Source organism: Hyperolius riggenbachi, chromosome 1, assembly GCF_040937935.1.
Source record: "Hyperolius riggenbachi isolate aHypRig1 chromosome 1, aHypRig1.pri, whole genome shotgun sequence".
NCBI lineage: Eukaryota > Metazoa > Chordata > Amphibia > Anura > Hyperoliidae > Hyperolius > Hyperolius riggenbachi.
The window spans coordinates 59,553,022-59,571,460 of record NC_090646.1 but is presented as its reverse complement, the minus strand read 5'-3'; the positions used below and the strand labels follow the sequence as shown (position 1 = coordinate 59,571,460).

The 18,439-nt window shown below is 46.0% G+C and overlaps 1 protein-coding gene across 4 annotated transcripts in view; it reads left to right on the top strand.

Moving 5' to 3' along the window:
* Positions 1-18,439, top strand: part of SLC4A11 (solute carrier family 4 member 11) — a 268,286-nt gene that overhangs the window by 54,774 nt on the left and 195,073 nt on the right. The gene's annotated exons all lie outside the window — the stretch shown is intronic.

The following is an 18,439-nucleotide window of genomic DNA, read 5'->3' as shown; positions in this document are numbered from 1 at the left end:
TTTATCCTGTAAACCAGGGTGAGGAACCTTTTTATAGTGGGCTAAAACTGACTAATTAGGCAGCCATCACAACCAGGTTCAGCTGTGTGGCTTAGCTTTTGACATCGGGGGATACTTCACTACACTAATCCTGGAGGGTAGCGCTGCCCGCAGTCTGCGCCATCAGTCAGTTTGTTACATCAGGGCGGGGCTTCGTTTAGTTTTTTGTTTTACTCGCCACAGGGTCACATGGCCCTCCTGAAACAGAAGGCATCTGCAATTATTCAATTTCCTGTGTGGGGAAGAAGGAACTCCCATAATTCCTCACTGCTTTCATTCTTTAGTCATGGCAACCTCTTTCTTTAAATCCGTCATTCGGTTCCCTTTTGAACAGTTCTCGGTTATTCTAGGCCGTAAGGTCATGTTTATATGTGTGTGTAGCCAGGGTGCTCCATTGTCACTGCTGAGGTGCTAAGAGCCCACCACTGACCCCCAGAGTGCTTTGTGCTGTGTGGAATGTGTGGCTCTTGACATGACCTTTTGCATGTATTCACATTGCCTCCGGAGATCTTGTAAGCTTCTAAACAATGCCGGCGGGCTAATGCTCCTAACAAGTCATTACGTGGCAAATGAAAGAGCGGTAGTTCTGCGGTCCACCTCCTGTATGGTGCTGCAATGGTTGTGTGTTCCCTGCCCTCTTTCTCAGGGCTGGCGCGCACCAAGGCCGCTTCTGAGCGCTTTTAAAAATGCCAGTGCTTTGAAAAGCGCTTGGCTGATGTATTTGAATGGGATGGAGCACACCAGAGCGATGTGATTTTTCTCCCAAATGCAAACGTGGGTCCTGCAGCTTTTCTGAGGCGATTCAGCCTCAATGTTCAAGGACACCCGAGGTGAAAATAAACGAATCAAATAAGCAATTGTATCTATCCGCCTTCTCCTAAAATTGACTTTTTAAGATATTACTCAGCAGTGTTCTCACCAGGCACTTTTAGCTGGGTGCTCCACCAGGCTAGTTTTAGTGACCACCCGGCTGTTATCGACTCACCTCCTCTGCTGTAACCAGAGTTGTGCAGAGAAGCGCTGGCCCTGCATTCTCTCATCTCACCCCACCCGGCTACTTTTTCATGCTACCCGGCTGGAAAAAAATTCTGAGAACACTGCAGTCTTATTTTATATTTAAATTAAATGTTGTTTTTGCTCAATGACCCATTCATTGAAGTATGCCAGAGCCAAAATCTATGAACTATTGACCCTTTTATCTTTTTGCTGCACTCACAAGCCATTTTTCTGCTAGGAAAGTGTTTTGTAGTTGTAATTTCTTATCAGTGAGGATCACACTGTGGTCTGACTCAGACAGAATTTACCACTTACATAACAGATGTTTAACTCTTTCAGGCAGCGAAAGGAAAAAAGGAACGCAGCATAGTTATTTGTGTGCTAGGCACTGTACATACACATGTCTATATCATCATGTCACATGTCACCTCGGGTATCCTTTAAGTATAGGAAAGTGAAAAAATTGTTCTGGAAAGTGCTAGATCAGTTTGTTACAGACGCTGTTCAATTACAGCTTTACTGTAACAAAAAAAAAAAACTCTACACCAAAACGCTCCAAAAATCACCAGGCATGATTAGAAAATCACTAGGCACATGCCTAGAATCGCCTTCAAAAAGAACTTCACAAAGCGCAGAGCATTTGCGATTACGCTAGAGCCTTTTGGTGACATTGGCCCTCAGATGTGAATAAAACCTCTCTCTCATCGGGACCCCGAATTACAATAAAGAAACAAAACCGATCAGTACGCCGTAGTGACATATTGTAGAATATAGTAAAAGGATACACCCTTTACATTAATGAACCTGCTTCCAGCATCAGAAACACTTCCCATACATACCTCTTGCTGTATATTGGTATGTCTTCCCAGTGATGTCCTCCTAGAGCATTCTGGGAGACCAGGTGTTCTTTCTACTGGCTTTGGAACTTTCAGTAAGCAGACATTCTGTAGTGATGCACCTGCCAGCAGTGATACATTTCAGGATGTAAATCAGAGAGAGGAAATATTTTCCAATGGGCGAATGCCAACCTGAATAATTTCATAAATGAGTTTAAAAAAGTAAACACAAACTAAGCAATTTTATGCAGTACATTATTTTCACTATAGTTGCTCTTTAACATGTCCTCCATTGTCTCCCCCCCCCCCCTCCCCCCCCAATGGTAGGGAGGAGATGAGTGCCACAGACAGTACACATGCCAATTGCTTGGAATGGGAAGAGTAAGCCGCATCAAGTTTAAGGCTGGTTTCACAGTGGGACGTTACAGGCGCACGTTAGAGCAGCCTGTAACGCAGCCCAACTCACAGTACTGAAAAATCAATGGGGCTGTTCACAGTGCGGACGTTGCGTTACATTGTAACGCTGCGTCACAAGACAGCGTACTGCATGCAGTACTTTGGACGCGGCTGAGCCGCGTTAGACTGCTTACACATGCTCAGTAATGTTGGGGAGGAGCGGAGAGCGGCCAGGCACATGGCTAATTAATATGCACTGCACGTTGTGACGTGCAGTGTTTACTTCCTGGAGCAGCCGCTCTGTGCGGCGATTGGCCGGCGGGACCACGTGATGCCACATGCGCACAAGAGTGCGCATCACGGCATCACTGACGCCAGAGTGAGCTGCACAACGCGGCTCACTCTGACGTCCAGATCCAGCACCACCAGGCGTTGAGTTAGGGGGACGTTATGCGACCTTAACGCCCCCTCTAACGCAACGTCCTGGTGTGAAATTAGCCTAAAGGCAAACTGTAATGAGAGGGATATGGAGGCTGCCATATTTATTTATTTTTAAGCAGTCCTAGTTGCCTGGCTGCCCCTGCTGATCCTGCCTCTAATACTTATGCCACAGACCCTGAACAAGCATGCAGCAGATCAGATATTTCTGACATTATGGTGAGATCCGACAAGATTAGCTGCATGCTTGTTTCTGGTGTTTAATTCACACACTCCTGCAACCATATAGATCAGCATGGCTGCCAGGCAACTTGTATTGTTTAAAAGGAAATATGGCAGCCTTCATATCCCTATCACTTCAGGTGTCCTTTAAAAGGAAATAAAAATAGAAGCCCCCATATACCTCCCACTTTAGGTTCCCTTAAGTAACCCAGCAAGCTCTGTGGGTGAAGCGGCTGCTGCTTGGCTGCTAAGGGCTCAGACACACTATAAACGTTTTCTGAGTGCTTTTTGGCCTCCAGAGCTTTCTGAGAGCTTTTTAAAAAAAAAATGCTCCCATTGGCTTTCATGAAAATTGCAGTAAAATCGCGATCGCGGTGAAATGGGAGTTTTTTTTTTTTTTTTTTTTTTTTTTTTTCTTTCTCAAAGCTCTGGGGGCCAAAAAACGTTTAGAAAAGCGCTTACATTGTGTCTGAGCCCTAAGAGATGATCCATGAAATGTAAATCCAGTTGGCAAGCAGATTGTATGCAGCTGGAAACTGGACTGAATGTACTTCCTGTCCATCCTTGGCTGATCCCTTTTCAAAGCTGCATGCAGTTTGCATTGTTTGGCATCTCTTTTCTCATGCCCAGTGAAGCAGCAGCACAGACAGAACCTCCAGCTGCGCAGCTCCAGGTCTGTTCTGTAGCCTTGACTTGAGCTGTATTTTTGTAAATAGAACGATACATTCTGGATTGTTGCCTTGTAATGTTCCGCAGCCCAGAGTTTGCTGTGTGCGCGTTCTACAGATAAATATGCTGACAGGGCCCCCCCCCCCCTCCGCATCAGGCAACAAAGGCACCGAGCGTCTCTGCGCTGCCAGCACCTGGAGTATCACTGACTGGCTCTCACCTGGTTGTCACGGCAACCAAATCCCCCGAGACGGCCGAGGATTACATGGTCCTGAATGGGGGGGGGGGGTCTTATCGATGGAGTCCGTCTGCCTGCTTGCCATATGGAGCTGGCTTGGATATGCATGCATTATTGAAGTGCACCTGTCGCCCGTAGCGCTCACATCTGCTCTGCAGGATAGGGACACCGTACGGCTCAGAACTTCACGTGTCTCAAGGCAAAGATGGCTTTCTCCATACGAAGAAAAAAAAACAGTATAAACTAAGCCACCAATTGCTCAGCTTCAGCTGGTCTCATGTGTGAACTTTTGTAAAGTAAAATCAGAGTACGCTTTGAGATACTGAGAGACGTCTGTTAGTCACTAACTGGTTTCAAAAGAAACCAGATGCCAACAAAGACAGATTTAAAGGACAACTGTAATGAGAAATATATGGAGGCAACCATATACCAGTTGCCTGGCAGCCCTGCTGATCTATTTGGCAGCAGTAATTTCTGAATCGCACACCAGAAACAAGCATGCAGCTAATCTTGTCAGATTTGACAATAATGCCAGAAACACCTGATCTGCTGCATGCTTGTTCAGGGTCTATGGTTAAAAGTATTAGAGGCAGAGGATCAACAGGACAGCCAGGCAACTGGTATTGCCTAGGGTAGGAACACACTATGCAGAATCGCATATGCATTTTCCAACGCGCATAGTGAAAAACGCATATGCGATTCTGCCTAGTGTGTTCCTACCCTTTAAAAAACAAATAAATATGGCAGCCTCCATGTACCTCTTACTTCAAGTTCCCTTTCAGTCAGAGCACCTGATCTGCATGCTTGTTCGGGGTCTTTGGCTTACAGTGCTGGAGTCACAGGATAAAAAGGACATCTAGGTAACTTGCATTTTATAAAAGGAAATCAGTATGGCAGCCTCCATATCCTTCCCGCCTCTGGGGGAAAAAATCTCCTCTGCTATGGACCTTGCATGAAAGTGCAGTTGTGCAGCTGTTAATTTGCTGCTCACACTATATTCCAATGTGACCCAGGCTTGGGCTTCTATCTTTTTGCTTTCAGTTGCAGGCCATTTTTAGAGAATGAAGCCCTGGTTGGTCGGTTCATCTCTGATATCCCCTCTGAATATGGCGTAGTAAATCATGCTCATAGTGTGTTTAATGTTACATTCCATCCGCTGTGGATGATTGGGTTGTTTATGTTAGAAGGTAGTGAGGATTTCTGGCCTCACGTTTTGGCGGAGGACCATCCTAGGCATCTGCAGGAGACTCGCGAGAGGGGGACTTGCTTGTAAATTCTTATTGACCTGCATGACTGGGGTGGGACCTTTGCCTAAAATGTTTGGAATAGGTGTCGTTCCCCCTCCTCCCCTGTAACACCTCTGGAAGCTGGGAGGGGTGAGGCCTTGTTTCCACTGTTGCGACGCGATTTCGGCCGCATTCCGACGCTTGTAAAAACGCATGCGGATGCGTTTCCACATGCGTTTTTACCCGCGATTTCGCCTGCGATTTCGCATGGCAGGGTGCCATGCGAAATTAACCATGACACTGCCAGGGCTAAATAAAATAGAAAAAGGTGCGAAATCGCGGGTAAAAACGCATGTAACAAACGCATGCGTTTTTACTATTAAATACATTAGCGGCGATTCGCACGGATTCCCGACGCAGGCGAAATCGTTGGCTCTTTTGTGCGTTTTTTTTCACGCTGAAAAAAACGCACCTCAACAACGCTACAGTGGAAACAGGCCCATCCACTTGTATTACATGTGCGGATCTGCATGCGTTGGACGCATGCAGATTCGCGATAGTGGAAACGAGCCCTTAGGCTGGATGCAGGTGAGTGACAGGACTGCTTTGGTTCTGATTGGTTACGGTGCCTCAGTGAGGCTGACCGCTTCATGCCATAGGCTACATGGACATGCACAGCATGCTGGGACTTGTTGTCCTGCTAGCTGCAGACCTCACCTCTGATGTAATTGTCGGTATTAAAGAGACACTTAAGCCAGAAAAAAATGAGTTTTACTCACCTGGGGCTTCTACCAGCCCCCTGCAGCAGTCCTGTGCCCTCGCAGCCACTTACTAATCCTCTGGTCCCCCTCTGCCAGCTAGTTTCGTTTTTGCCGACAGGCCCGTCAGGACTGGGCACGCGTAGCTTTTTCCGCATTCCCGACTGTAATTAGCGCTATTGCGCGCCGCAACGCGTACGGAAATATGCGTTGCCGCATTACGCACACATAGATATGCGGCAACGCGTATTTTTGTACGCATGTGGCCCGCAATAGCGCTAATTACAGTCGGGAATGTGGAGAAAGCTACGCGTGGCCAGTCCTGACGGGCCTGTCAGCAAAAACGAAACTAGCTGGCAGAGGGGGACCAGAGGATTAGTAAGTGGCTGCGAGGGCACAGGACTGCTGCAGGGGGCTGGTAGAAGCCCCAGGCGAGTAAAACTCATTTTTTTTCCCCTGACTTAGGTTCACTTTAAGGATGGTTTGCATTTTCAAGCTGCATACAGTTGCATACAAAATTTGCATAATCCGGCATCAATTCAAATTTTTTTTTTGCATTTCATTGGCCATCCCTAGTCAGCTGGCAAGATTATGCCGTTTTTTTCTTTCTTCGTACAACTGTTCCAGAGAAATTTTATTTTTGGAAAAGTCATGTGACCCAGAGACCTGTGAGCAGAGTGCAGAGCTGAATGGGTGTTTCTGCCTGCTCAGAGCCACTAGCATTTGTGTGCTCACAAACACCCCGCCAGCTACTCTCTCACTACCTCCTGTACGTGATGATTGGATAGGGGGTGTGGCCTTTGCCTACCTTTTTGGGGGGGGAGATAAAAGGTGTTCTTCCTCCTCCCCCTTCAGCACCTGGAAGCATGGGAGGAGTTGATCTGGATGCAGGGGACTGGATTGGTTCTGATTGGTTACAGTGCCTTAGCAAGGCTGATGGTTTTGTGGCATATCTTGCAATGGACCCCCACTACATGGCATTCTGGGACTCTTAGTTCTGCCGGCTTCTGACCATACCTTTGTCACATTATGCAAGATTATGCCATCACTTTTATTTTATATATAACAAAGCTGTTCCAGAGAAATTCTATTTGTGCTACGTGACTTTTCTAGAGATCTACAAGCAAAGTACAGAGTGGGCGTTTCTTCCTGTGCACTGAGCCGTCACATGTCCTTGCCCACCTCCTCCCTCTGCTCCCTCACAGAAGAAAAAGCTGTCTTAACTCCCAACTACAGTACTCCATGTCTACCTTCTGTAGGTGATTAGGGGATTGGGGAAGGACTTTGGACAGCTCACACACTGCTGTTCAGTCCAGCCTTGCAGCATTTGTTGTTGGCACAGGAAATCCGCAATGCAAACGGCCAACAATGTAATACAAAGATTACAGAATGAGTTGTGTTCAATGCACAGGACTTTCTGCTTTGCAGCTTATGATCTATTCCATGCGAAAACACAAGCCTGAATTACGGCTGCAAAAGCACAGGGTTAGAGTCACACTTGAGAATCCCATCAAGGTAGGCAACGGGTCTATACAGAGCCGCCATTCATTCTGCTGCTGAATTCATAAAGGGGATCTCAGTCCGTGTGTGCTGTATGTATGCAGACTCCTTTACTACAGAGGCGCAGTGTCACCGCTCCTTGTATTCACATACACACTACAACCCCCCCCCCCCTCCAGAGCCTGCTGTATGGCATCCTGTCAATGGAATCGCACACTATTGCACACTAGCACTGCTTACCGTGTATTTGTTACTATGTATCTCTTTTGATGGCTTTTCTTAAATTGGAGTACAACCCACGTGGTGTGTTTAAACTGTTAAAGGCAGGGAACACACTTGACTGTTTTCATACGCGTTTTCTGCACAGAAAAACTGAGAACTAATGTTAATCAATGGGCTAGTACACACTTAATATTTTGTTCGCGCGCAGAAAAAAAACTGACATTTTGCATCCTGATTCTGCACATTATGTCAGTTTTTTGTATCAATTACATCAGCTGCTATGAAAAAACCGCGCGCGTTTTCCTGCATAGAGACACACTTGGTGTGCAGAAAACGTATGCAGGAAAACGCGCGCAGAAAACTGAAAGACAAGTGTGTTCCCTGCCTAAAGGTAGCCATAGATCACTTGCTTTTTCATGTAGAGATCCACTTTATTAGGCGATCAACTACAGTGTGGTTGATTTTAAAGTGGACCTATGTACAGGACAGAAGGAAAAGAAAGAGAAATGCAACCTGTATGTTTTTAGAGAGTTTAGCCTGTCTAATCACAATTGTAATTTGATTTCTGTTGTGTCAGCTGGCTGCCTCGGCAAAGCAGCTGGTTTGTAAACACAGGATGTTAACCCTATGTCCGCTTCCATGGAAGCAGGGCTGTGGAGTCGGTACAAAAATCATCCGACTCCAAAGTTTCTGAAACCTCCGACTCCTCAGTCTAATACTTACCAGGGGAGTGGATTTTGTACAAAACTCATCCGACTCGGACTCCCGACTCGGTGACTCCTCAGTTTACGAAATAGACTCTAACTCCAGGCACCCAAAATTGCTCAGACTCCGACTCCTCAACTCTGACTCCACATCCCTGTGCCTGGCACACACGATTCAATTGCTTTACAGATTGACAGTCAAATCGATAATTTCCCGACAGGACCAATCTGATTTCCAATCATTTTTCAGATTGATTTTTGTATAGAAGTGATTACAAAATCAATGTCTTCTAGTCTTCCTGTGTCTCCTAGGGGTTTTCTGATGTTCTCCGTACACTGCTCCCAGCGTGTCACCTGACCTGTGTCGGGTCATGTGACTCACCGGGAGCTGTGCAAGGACGCCAGAAAGCCGATAGGTGCTACAGGAAGGCTGGAAGATGTTGCGGGAGGCTTGGTGAGTATTTTATGGCCTGCAAACCCCCAAAGCAAAGCCCGTTATCCCCTCAGGTTAGTTGAGACTTCCAGTTGCCTGAGGGGGCCTTTTCTGTACCCTAGTATTTTATCAGTCTATAGAAAGTGAAAGCGGCTTTGTCACTGTGTCCTGGAAGCCTGGCCATATGGAACAATTGCTGTGTGAGGACACCGGCGTCCCTGCAGTATTTCCTCATGTCAGCAGATGGCTGGCTGCTCAGGATGTATTGGCGGGTTGCCACTCTGTTGCAATAGTAGGGATAGAAGGACATTGTTCTGGCATTGTAATTGTTTTATGCAAGAAAAGGGTAAGTGCAGGAGATAGATTTATCTTTAGTTGGAGGTGGTTGGTGTGTTCTTCAGAAACTGACAGCGCAAACCAGGGCTGTGAAGTCGGGGCAATTTTGGACACCCGGAGTTGGAGTCGTGGTTTCATAAACCGAGGAGTCGGAGTTGGAAGATTTTTGTACCGACTCCACAGCCCTAGCGCAAACTATTGTTATCCCTAAACGCCTAATCTGAGAGGATGGAGATATTGGGGTGTTTTTAGTACAGGTAATGTCCTGCAAATTCATATTGTGCCTCTATAAAGGTGAGAGCAAGTGGCTCTCCTCCCCATTTCTAAAAGTCGGGATTAGGTAACAGGATTGCCATGTTTTAAAGTGTGGTCGCCGCCTCTTCAATCACTTTACTGAGAACAATTTGCCTTCTTAGTGACGAGATGGACTAGAGATTTGCCATTTTTAAATTTGGAAAATTAAAGCGATAATAAAAATAAATAAATATCTGATGCCCACTTATAAAGGGGTAACACTCTGGATCTCATAGTCTTCCTGGAGCTTTCTCCATGTCCTCAGTCCACCACTGTTACCCATGTTCAAATTTACTGCCTTCAGGAGCCCAGGGAAGGCTTTTAAAAGCACTTGTGAGTGACCTGAGTGCTTCTGAAGGCAGGTGGATCCATACTGCACATGCGGGAGCGTGCATTTGTGCATGCACAGTATGGAGCAGCCCATCCTTGGAAACACTTGAGGACCAGAGTTCTTCCTTAAGCTGAATACTCAACCTCACGACCCAGAAAGATGGATCCCAGCAAAGTCCCTTGATGAAGTGACATCCCAGAACCAGTCCTGGCGGCGGGTATACATGAAGACACATAACTGGTGTGAGCAATAGTTTAATCGATCGCGGTTCTTTGCACCAAAGTCGCCGGGGGTTCATAAAGCTCAGATTCGCTATGATGATCATTATCACCGCGTGTCACTAAGCAGACCGGAAAGGCTCTCTTCATAGGTGAGTATCTAACTGTTACTTTAGAGGACCACTGTCGCGAAAATCTTAAAATTTAAAATGTATGTAAACATGTACAGATAAGAAGTACGTTTCTTCGAGAGTAAAAGGAGCCATAAATTATGATTCTCCCATGTTGCTGTGACTTGCAGTAAGTATTAGAAATCTGACAGAACCAACAGGTTTTGGACTAGCCCATCTCCTCATGGGGGATTCACAGGGTTTTCTTTATTTTCAAAAATAATTAGTGAATGGCAGTTCCTCTGTCCAACTGCAAAAAAAGTGCGCAGCCAGCATCTTTATATACATTTTTTTTTTTTTCAGGGCTTGAGCGCTTGTGATTTTAATAGCTCTTGCTAATGTTATCCTATGTGAGTGTTCTCACTGGAGCGATGTGATTTTGTGAAAAATCCTCCATAGAATTGCATTAACAAGAGCTTTTAAAAGCTTTGGAGTTTTTAAAAAGCTCTGGAAGTGTGAATCGGCCCTCAGGGAGCGTCTTTTATAAAGAATAAAGGCCATGCTGAGAATACTCTATGGAGAGATGGACTAACCCAAAACCTGTCGGTAATGTCAGATTTCTACTACCTACTGTAAAGCTACATACACATGAGGCACGGATGTCTGCAGTTGCATGGAGACAAGCAACAGTTGAAAGTCTCCAGCAACGACAGTTGTATACAAGCAACGATTGTATACACGCGGCAACAACCTGTCTGCAACATAGCGGAAACTGTTGCTCAGCAACTTCTGTCGCAGCTTCAATGAACTGTCGGACTCACAAGAGTTGCTAGAGACTAGCATACACACGACCGCACCGACTTGAGACTAGCGACGCTTCCTGCAACAGCTGTTGCCGGGGATTGAACAAGTCAATCGCCTGGAGACAGCTCTGATTAGCAACAGTTGCTTGCGCGCGCCTCATACACATGGAGGACCTGTTGCCGCAACATGCGCGCGCCATGTGTTTCCAGCAACAGTTGTAGCCCGTGTGTATGGGCCTTAAGTGACAGCAACATAGGAGAAAAGTAATTTATGGCTCATTTTACTCAGGAAGAAACATACTTCCTATTTGTATGTGTTTACATGTATTTTACATTTGAAGATTTTTCACTATAGTGGTCCTTTTTGAAGCTGAAAGAGCCTCTTAAAGGGGAACTGAAGTAAGAGGTATACGGCGGCTGCCATATTTATTTCCTTCTAATCAATACCAGTTGCCTGGCAGCCCTGCTGGTCTATTTCTCTGCAGTAGTATCTGAATAACACCAGAAACAGGCATGCAGCTAGTCTTGTCAGATCTGATATTAAAGTCTGAAACACCTGACCTGCTGCATGCTTGTTCAGGGGCTATGGCTAATAATAGAGGCAGAGGATCAGCAGGGCTGCCAGGCAACTGGTATTGCTTAAAAGGAAATGAATATGGCAGCCTCCGTATACCTCTTACTTCAGTTCCCCTTTAACATGTTAATTGTGTCTCACTTCTGTCCAATCGGATCCCTACTTTATTTTTGGCGAGAAATCAAACCAGTTCCAACTAGGCTTTGTTCACATTACCAAACGCAGACGGCCGTGTGTTCGCAACGCGTACGAACGCACGCCGTCCGCGTTTGTATGCGTTGCGTGGCTGATCCCGTGCACTAAAAGTGAATGGGACAGCCGCGCGTTCTGGGGAAAAATGCGTGGAGCATGCGTTCCCGGACCGCACAGGTCCTGAACGCATGCAGTGTGAACATCAGACAGCGCACTATATGCACTGTCTGATGTCGTGCGTGTCTGCCTCCCTGCACGCGTTCCCGGAACACGGACGGACACGTGTGCAGTTTGAACGGGGCCTCGCAACTCCAGAAGTGCAGAATGGAAAGGCTCAGCCGTCTGAGGAAGCAGTAAAATGTCTGTAATGTTTTCCCCTCTCCATAGCTAGCCGCGGTGTCGTGTGCCATCTTCCCTAGGAATAGCGCACAGCGATCTTCTCGGTAACCTCTGTTATGCTGACTCCAGTAAACATGACTCGTCAGCCTCTTCCCTGCGCACGATCTGCCATGTGAGGGATCCCATTACGGCGCTCTGTCACATCGCCAGCCTTAGTGAAATATTCATTTATCGCCTCCTGGCTGACTCTGCGGAAGACGAGGAGCGCTGTGATTCTGCATCTTCCAGAGAGATGGCTGGAGAGACTCTCGCTTCTGTAGATTCTTGCTTCTGTGAGGTTCTCCTCCACCTCCTGCTCGGTTACTTTGTCCTCCTCACCATACACTGCTCTATGCTATATACTCCTGGACTCCTCCCAGGAAGGATTCTCAAACATAATATCTGCTGCTTGTCAATGAACACTGGACCTGAACTCTTGCCCAGGAAATGGGAAACAGAGACATGCACCATGTGTATTTAGAGAGAAGAGACTGTCTAATTCTCTCATCTTCAAATAATCACAAGTGTAATTTGATCTCTCAGCTGTGTCAGCACATAAATTCTAAGAGATCTAATGGTAGATTGCAAAGGACTTCTGGGTAGAACCCACACCTCCCGCCTGAGTGATGATCGTGTGCTGCAGTTGTGGCTTGTGGTAAAAGTGTGAACACTTCTGGTGGCATACATGAAATAAAGGGGCAGGGGATTACTGTTAGCAAAATATCAGTAAAGTTAGGGATATTCTACTACTGTGTATGTACCCCCCCTCCCCCCAGTGGTGCTTAACCCTAAGACACCCCCCCCCCCCCCCCCCGGTGGTGCCTAACCCTAAGTCTCTCTCCACTTGGTGCCTAAACCTTAACCCCCCCTTCCTCTGGTGGCGCCTAACCATAAATCCCCCTCCTAAAGCTCTCCCCGCCCTTCCGCAACGCCGCAATATTAGGCTATGAAGGTAAATTTGGTTTCCCAATTAGAGGCAAGAGGGGGGCATATTTGCAGACAGCCTTGCAGCTATCCAAATCGGCTTGCAGATAGCTAAATTGTGGATTTGCATAGCAGGCGCTCTGCGGCCGCAGTTTGGATATCCACAAGGCTGTCCACAAATGTACCTTTTTATAGAAGCTGTGATTTGCAACAAAGAAGGTAAAATTAGGCGCCCGCTATGCCGTTAAATGCTGCTTTTATCATAAGCGCCTATGGCGGTGCTGTTTTCTTCCCATAAGGACTCCTGCGCGTATGACTGTGTAAATCTGCTGTCCCATGATGTATGGATTCTGATTTCCAGGGACAGACTCATGCTATAACTTCATCCTTGTAAATGTTTATTGCCCGGGTGTGTGCAGCGCCCATCACTGACTCACACTATAAAGGTCCAGGTTTCCGTCTGTTGTCTATACAATGCAAAGCTCAGGCCCGGTGTAATGTCTGATTGTGCTGCCCGGAAGCTCCCTTCCACACTAAGTAGCACGCATGCTCAGTGTGAAGTGAATGATACTGCTGGAGGTAAAATACTAAATATCTCCGCTCCCACACCTCTTACACTCCCCAAATTTTCAGGGTAGGGAGGGGACCCCCAGAACGACCACTATGCCAAATTGCAGCCCCCGAGACCCGCTGGTTACCAAGATAGATTACAGAAACCTATCTCGGTAACCAGCGGGTCTCGGGGGCTGCAATTTGGCATAGAGGTCGTTCTGGGGGTTCCCTCCCTACCCTGAAAATTTGGGGAGTGTAAGAGGTGTGGAAGTGAAGATATTTAGTATTTTACCAGCAGCAGCATCGTTAAATAGGAAATGTGGCCGCACAGTCTCCTACTGCGCATGCGGGGCAGCGCAAATCCACAGGCAGCGTAATCAGACACAACACCGACACAGATGTCACTGGTGTCCTGTGCTAGCGCTCTGCGGCAGAACTCATTTACATGTATAATCTCGTTTAGCTAGCGCAGGCCTGGCCAGGAGCCCTTCCACCAGCCATCTTCTGCAGCAGAGATTTTCTACTTCTCCTGGTTTCAGCACCGGAAACACTTCTTATATCTATATATGGTATGTAGGCCCTCCCTCCCAGTGATGTCACAACCTAGGCTTTTTAGTTATGCAGAATTCTCCCAGAGCATCCTGGCATTATTTTCTTGGCTTTGGAATTCTCCGTAACCAAATATTCTGCATTGATGCTCCTGACAGAACTAAAGATGTCGCCATGTGCTAAATTCCAGGGTGAGGCAATATTTCACAATGGGCAAACGCTGACTAAATAATGTTTCAATTAATATTGTAAAATCAATTTTTCCCATTATTATTTTCACCACAATGCCAACTAAGTGAGTGATAGAAAGGCTGCCATATTTATTTCCTTTACAGCAATACCAGTTGCCTGCCTATCCTAACGATCCTCTGCTTCTAATACTTGTAGCCATAGCCCCTGAACAAGCATGCAGCAGATCAGATGTTTTTGACATTCTTGTCAGAACTGACAAGATTAGCTGCATGCTTGTTTCTGGTGTTATTCAGCCAAATAGATCAGCAGGGCTGCCAGGCAACTTGCATTGTTTAAAAGGAAATGAATACGGCAGCCACCATATTACTCTGAATTCCGGTTTCCTTTATATTTCATAGCTGTACTGGGTTGTGCTTTGCATGCCTGACTTAGATGTCCTGTGTATGGCCTATGAGGGGTATTTGCTATAATGGCAGGCTGCAGACACTGCTGGCACTTCTCTCCCTGGCAGTGACTAGTGACAGGAGGAAGTCTCCGGCAGGAAGGCGCAGGGTCAGTCTCTGCATGCTTCAGTGAGCGGTACATGTGCACACCCAGGATGTACACACAGCTCTGTGCACTGGCTGCATCCCTCTGCAAACACCACATTAACCCCTCCCTGTCTGACACGGACTTTAAAAGTACATAACTCATGCATTGTGCAGAAACTCCTGCATGTAGTATTACATTTATGAACTTTTAAATCTGAACTCAGAACTTCCTCTCTGCTCTATTAGATAAGCAACAGCATAATAACCTTTTAACCTCCCTGGCGTTCTGGGTAAAGCGTACATAAGTACGCATTACCCTTTTTGTTAAATATTTTTATTTCCGCTTGCTGTAGCTAGCGTATTGCTAGCTACAGCAGTACGCCACGCCGTCTGCATCTACCCTCCCAATCCCCGCCGGCCATACTTACGCGTCCGAGATCCCGCGAGAGGCATCACTTCCTATCGTCTCTTCTCCCGTTGCCATGGTGATGATCGGACATGGCGTCATCGACGTTATGACCTCTTGGGGAGCTCCGATCTTTCCCATTGCGCAGCCTGGCGGTGATTCGCCAGGCTGCGCTAGGCGTTTTGGAGGGGGTGGGGGGGGGGTGGGCAGTCCCTTGATCAGCAGGTAGTGGCGGCGATCGGACAGAACATGTAGCTAGCAAAGTGCTAGCTACAGGTTCTTGAAAAAAAAAAAAAAAAAAAGTAAGTAAAAAGACCCTCCAGGGGCTGAGCAATCCTCTATGCCGTACCAGGAGGAGCTGAGCTCGTCCATACCGCCAAGAACGTTAAAGAATTTTTTTTTTGTTACAGCTGATATAAATCTGTAGTGTGTCTTCCTGTATCCATGGAAGGAGACAAAGGGTTAACATCTCGTGTTTATAGATTAGCTGCTCTGCCGAGGCAGCCAGCGGGCACCGCTGAGATCAAATTACAACTTGTGATTAGACACAAATGAGGGGAAATTAGACAGGCTAAACTATCTGAAAAAATACAGGGTGTATTTCTCTTTTTTTTTAATTTTATTTATTTTTTTTATTCCGTCCTGTGCAAGAGTTCAGGTCCTCTTTAAAGGACAACTGAAGTGAGAGGGTAAAGCGGGTTGTCATATTTATGTCTTTTTTTTTTTTTTTTTTGAATACCAGTTGCCTGGCAGGCTGGGAATACACGTTTCGTTTTTGCCTTCGTTTCGATTGTGCCTTTTTGTCCTTTTCGTTTCCTAAATAATCGAACGTACGGTTAATATCACCACCCACGGTTTCGTTTTTTTTTTCGATTCTGATGGTTTTGTTTTTCCAATGATCGAAGGCTGCAAAGAAACGAAACGAAAATCCCTTTTTACAGGGACGGACTAACATAAACGAACATATAATCGATCTGAACAGCCATCAAGCCTACCAATGGCTCGATTAGATGGATAAAGAGAGATAATATCAAACATGTTCGATCACTAGTTGTTCGTTTTTGGGGTCTATTAATCGAAACTATAATGAGATTATGACTATTTTCACATACGTTTTCAACACTCGATTCGTTTACTGAACGAATCGAAGGCTAAAACGAAGGCAAAAACGAAACGTGTATTCCCAGCATTACTGATCTGTTTGGTTTCAGGCGTGCTAGGATAACACCAGAAACAAGCAGGCAGATAATCTTGTCAGATCTGACAATAATGTCAGGAACCTCTGATCTGCTGCATGCTTGTTCAGGGTCTATAGCTAAAAGTGTTAGCGGCAGGGACAGCAGGGCTGCCAGGCAACTGGTATTATTTTTACAGAACATAAATATGTCAGCCTCCATATTCTTCTCTTCAGTTGTCTTTTATGGCCTCTCTTCCACGAGCAGCAGATGACAGTGAATTCACCTCTCCCGTTTACTGGCTGGGCGCTTGCTATCGATACGCACAGGCGGTGGACATGCGGCCGTCCCATGTAGTTCCATCTGCAACTTTTCAATAGTGACGTACGGTGCTACTAAACGCTGCCAATCAAATGTATGCCGCTTCAGCCTAACTGTGCTTGTAACCGGCAGCAAGGTTACCTGTCGGCGTGACTGTAAATTGTGTGTACCCAGCACCAGATAATTCAAATCTGATCTATTGATCTCTTCAGTGGACGTGCAGCCTCTTTGTCTTGCCTGTGTAGATTATAGCATTGGGGGCGTAAGCTGTAGACAGTCTGTTTACACAATTGTTTTATAGACAGGCACAAATGTCCATTATAGATTTACAGTATTGATCTGACGTCGCTTGTTGGCTGCTGAGGAAAAGACAGCCACCCTGTAAAACACTGGCGCTCCCAATTACATGTTTTACTAGATTAGACATTCAGAATACTAAAAAAAAAAAAAAAAATTGATTAGAATGAAAACTTATCAAAAACGTTTGCGTCGACAATAGACCAGGTATTATTTCTACTGTTTTTGAAACTCTCAGTATATAAATATTAAGGCTGGAGACACACCACAAAGATTTTCGTTTTAGTTTTTAATAAAAGCGCTCCCAGGGACTTGCATTAAAATCACGTCAAAATTGGTGCAATAACAATATTTCAAAAATTACAATTTCTGCTATTTTGCTGCAAATTTACACCAGCTTTAATGTCAGTCATTGGGAGCATTTTCTTAAAAACGAAAACTATCTGAAAAGCGTTCTGCGGTGTCTCCAGCCTTTGCAGTGAACTAAAGAGGTCTCCACTCGTGATAAATTTCCGTGTGTAAGGGCCCATTCACACCTGAGCGGGAATCGCACGATTCCCGCTCACGGCAAACCGCTAGCGGTTCTGCAAGAACCGCTACACAATGTAGCGAGTGGCAGTGTTCTCACTGCCGCGGTTGCGGTTAGCGATAACCGCAACCGCGCTGCATGCAGCGGTTTGCCGGCGACGAGCGTTCCGCGATTTGCGATCGTGATTAGCGTGCTATGCACGCTAATCGCGATCGCTCCAAAACCGCCGCAGTGTCCAGTGATTTTTCCGCGATAATCGCGGTAAAATCACTCCCGCAAAACGCCGCCGGTAATCGCTGGCGTTCTGCGGTTTTAAGTGTGAACGGGGCCTTAGGCCTTGTTCAAATCTAAAATCGCTGCCGCCCGGTGCTTACCTGGGCGCTGGGATTTTGTATAAAGCGCATTTCTAAGCATTTTTGCTGAGCGATTCTGTTTTTTCACTTCCTGACGTGGGTATAATTTAAATTTTTTTTTTTAATTTATTTTTTTTACATTGTGCAAACACTGACAAAATAATATTGTCAAAAATAAGCTATGTGTTTATTTACTTCTATTTTCAGTGCAGGTTCTCTTTACTATTGGATCTCTGGCAGTGTAGTGAGATTGTGTCCACAGGCTGATCTGTACACGCTTGTTGTTCCTGGTTATGGCGCTGTAGGCTATTAGTTATATTTTCCATAAGGAGAGCATGTATTGGCGAACACTCGCTGAGTTGTGCATTCACAACGCTGGCTGTTTTTTTTTACCACTCGCAGGCCTGAACAGGAAGCTGTTATGTCTAGAAATAGTTCATCAGGATGTCTTGCTGTAAAGTGAAAGTGCATGTAACGGTTTAATCAGCGTGATAATGGCCACCATCAATGCTCGAGAGGCTGAGGAAGTGATACAAGTGTGTCAGGGAAAGCTAGTCCTGTATAATAACAGCTGGTCAGTCTAGCCCAGTGCCTGTCAGATCATTCGCTAGAAAGACTCTCATCTGTGAGCTCTGATGTCATCAAAGGGCTGCATGTGAATAGGAGTCCCATGTGTGTTAATTTCCTGGCACGGCATT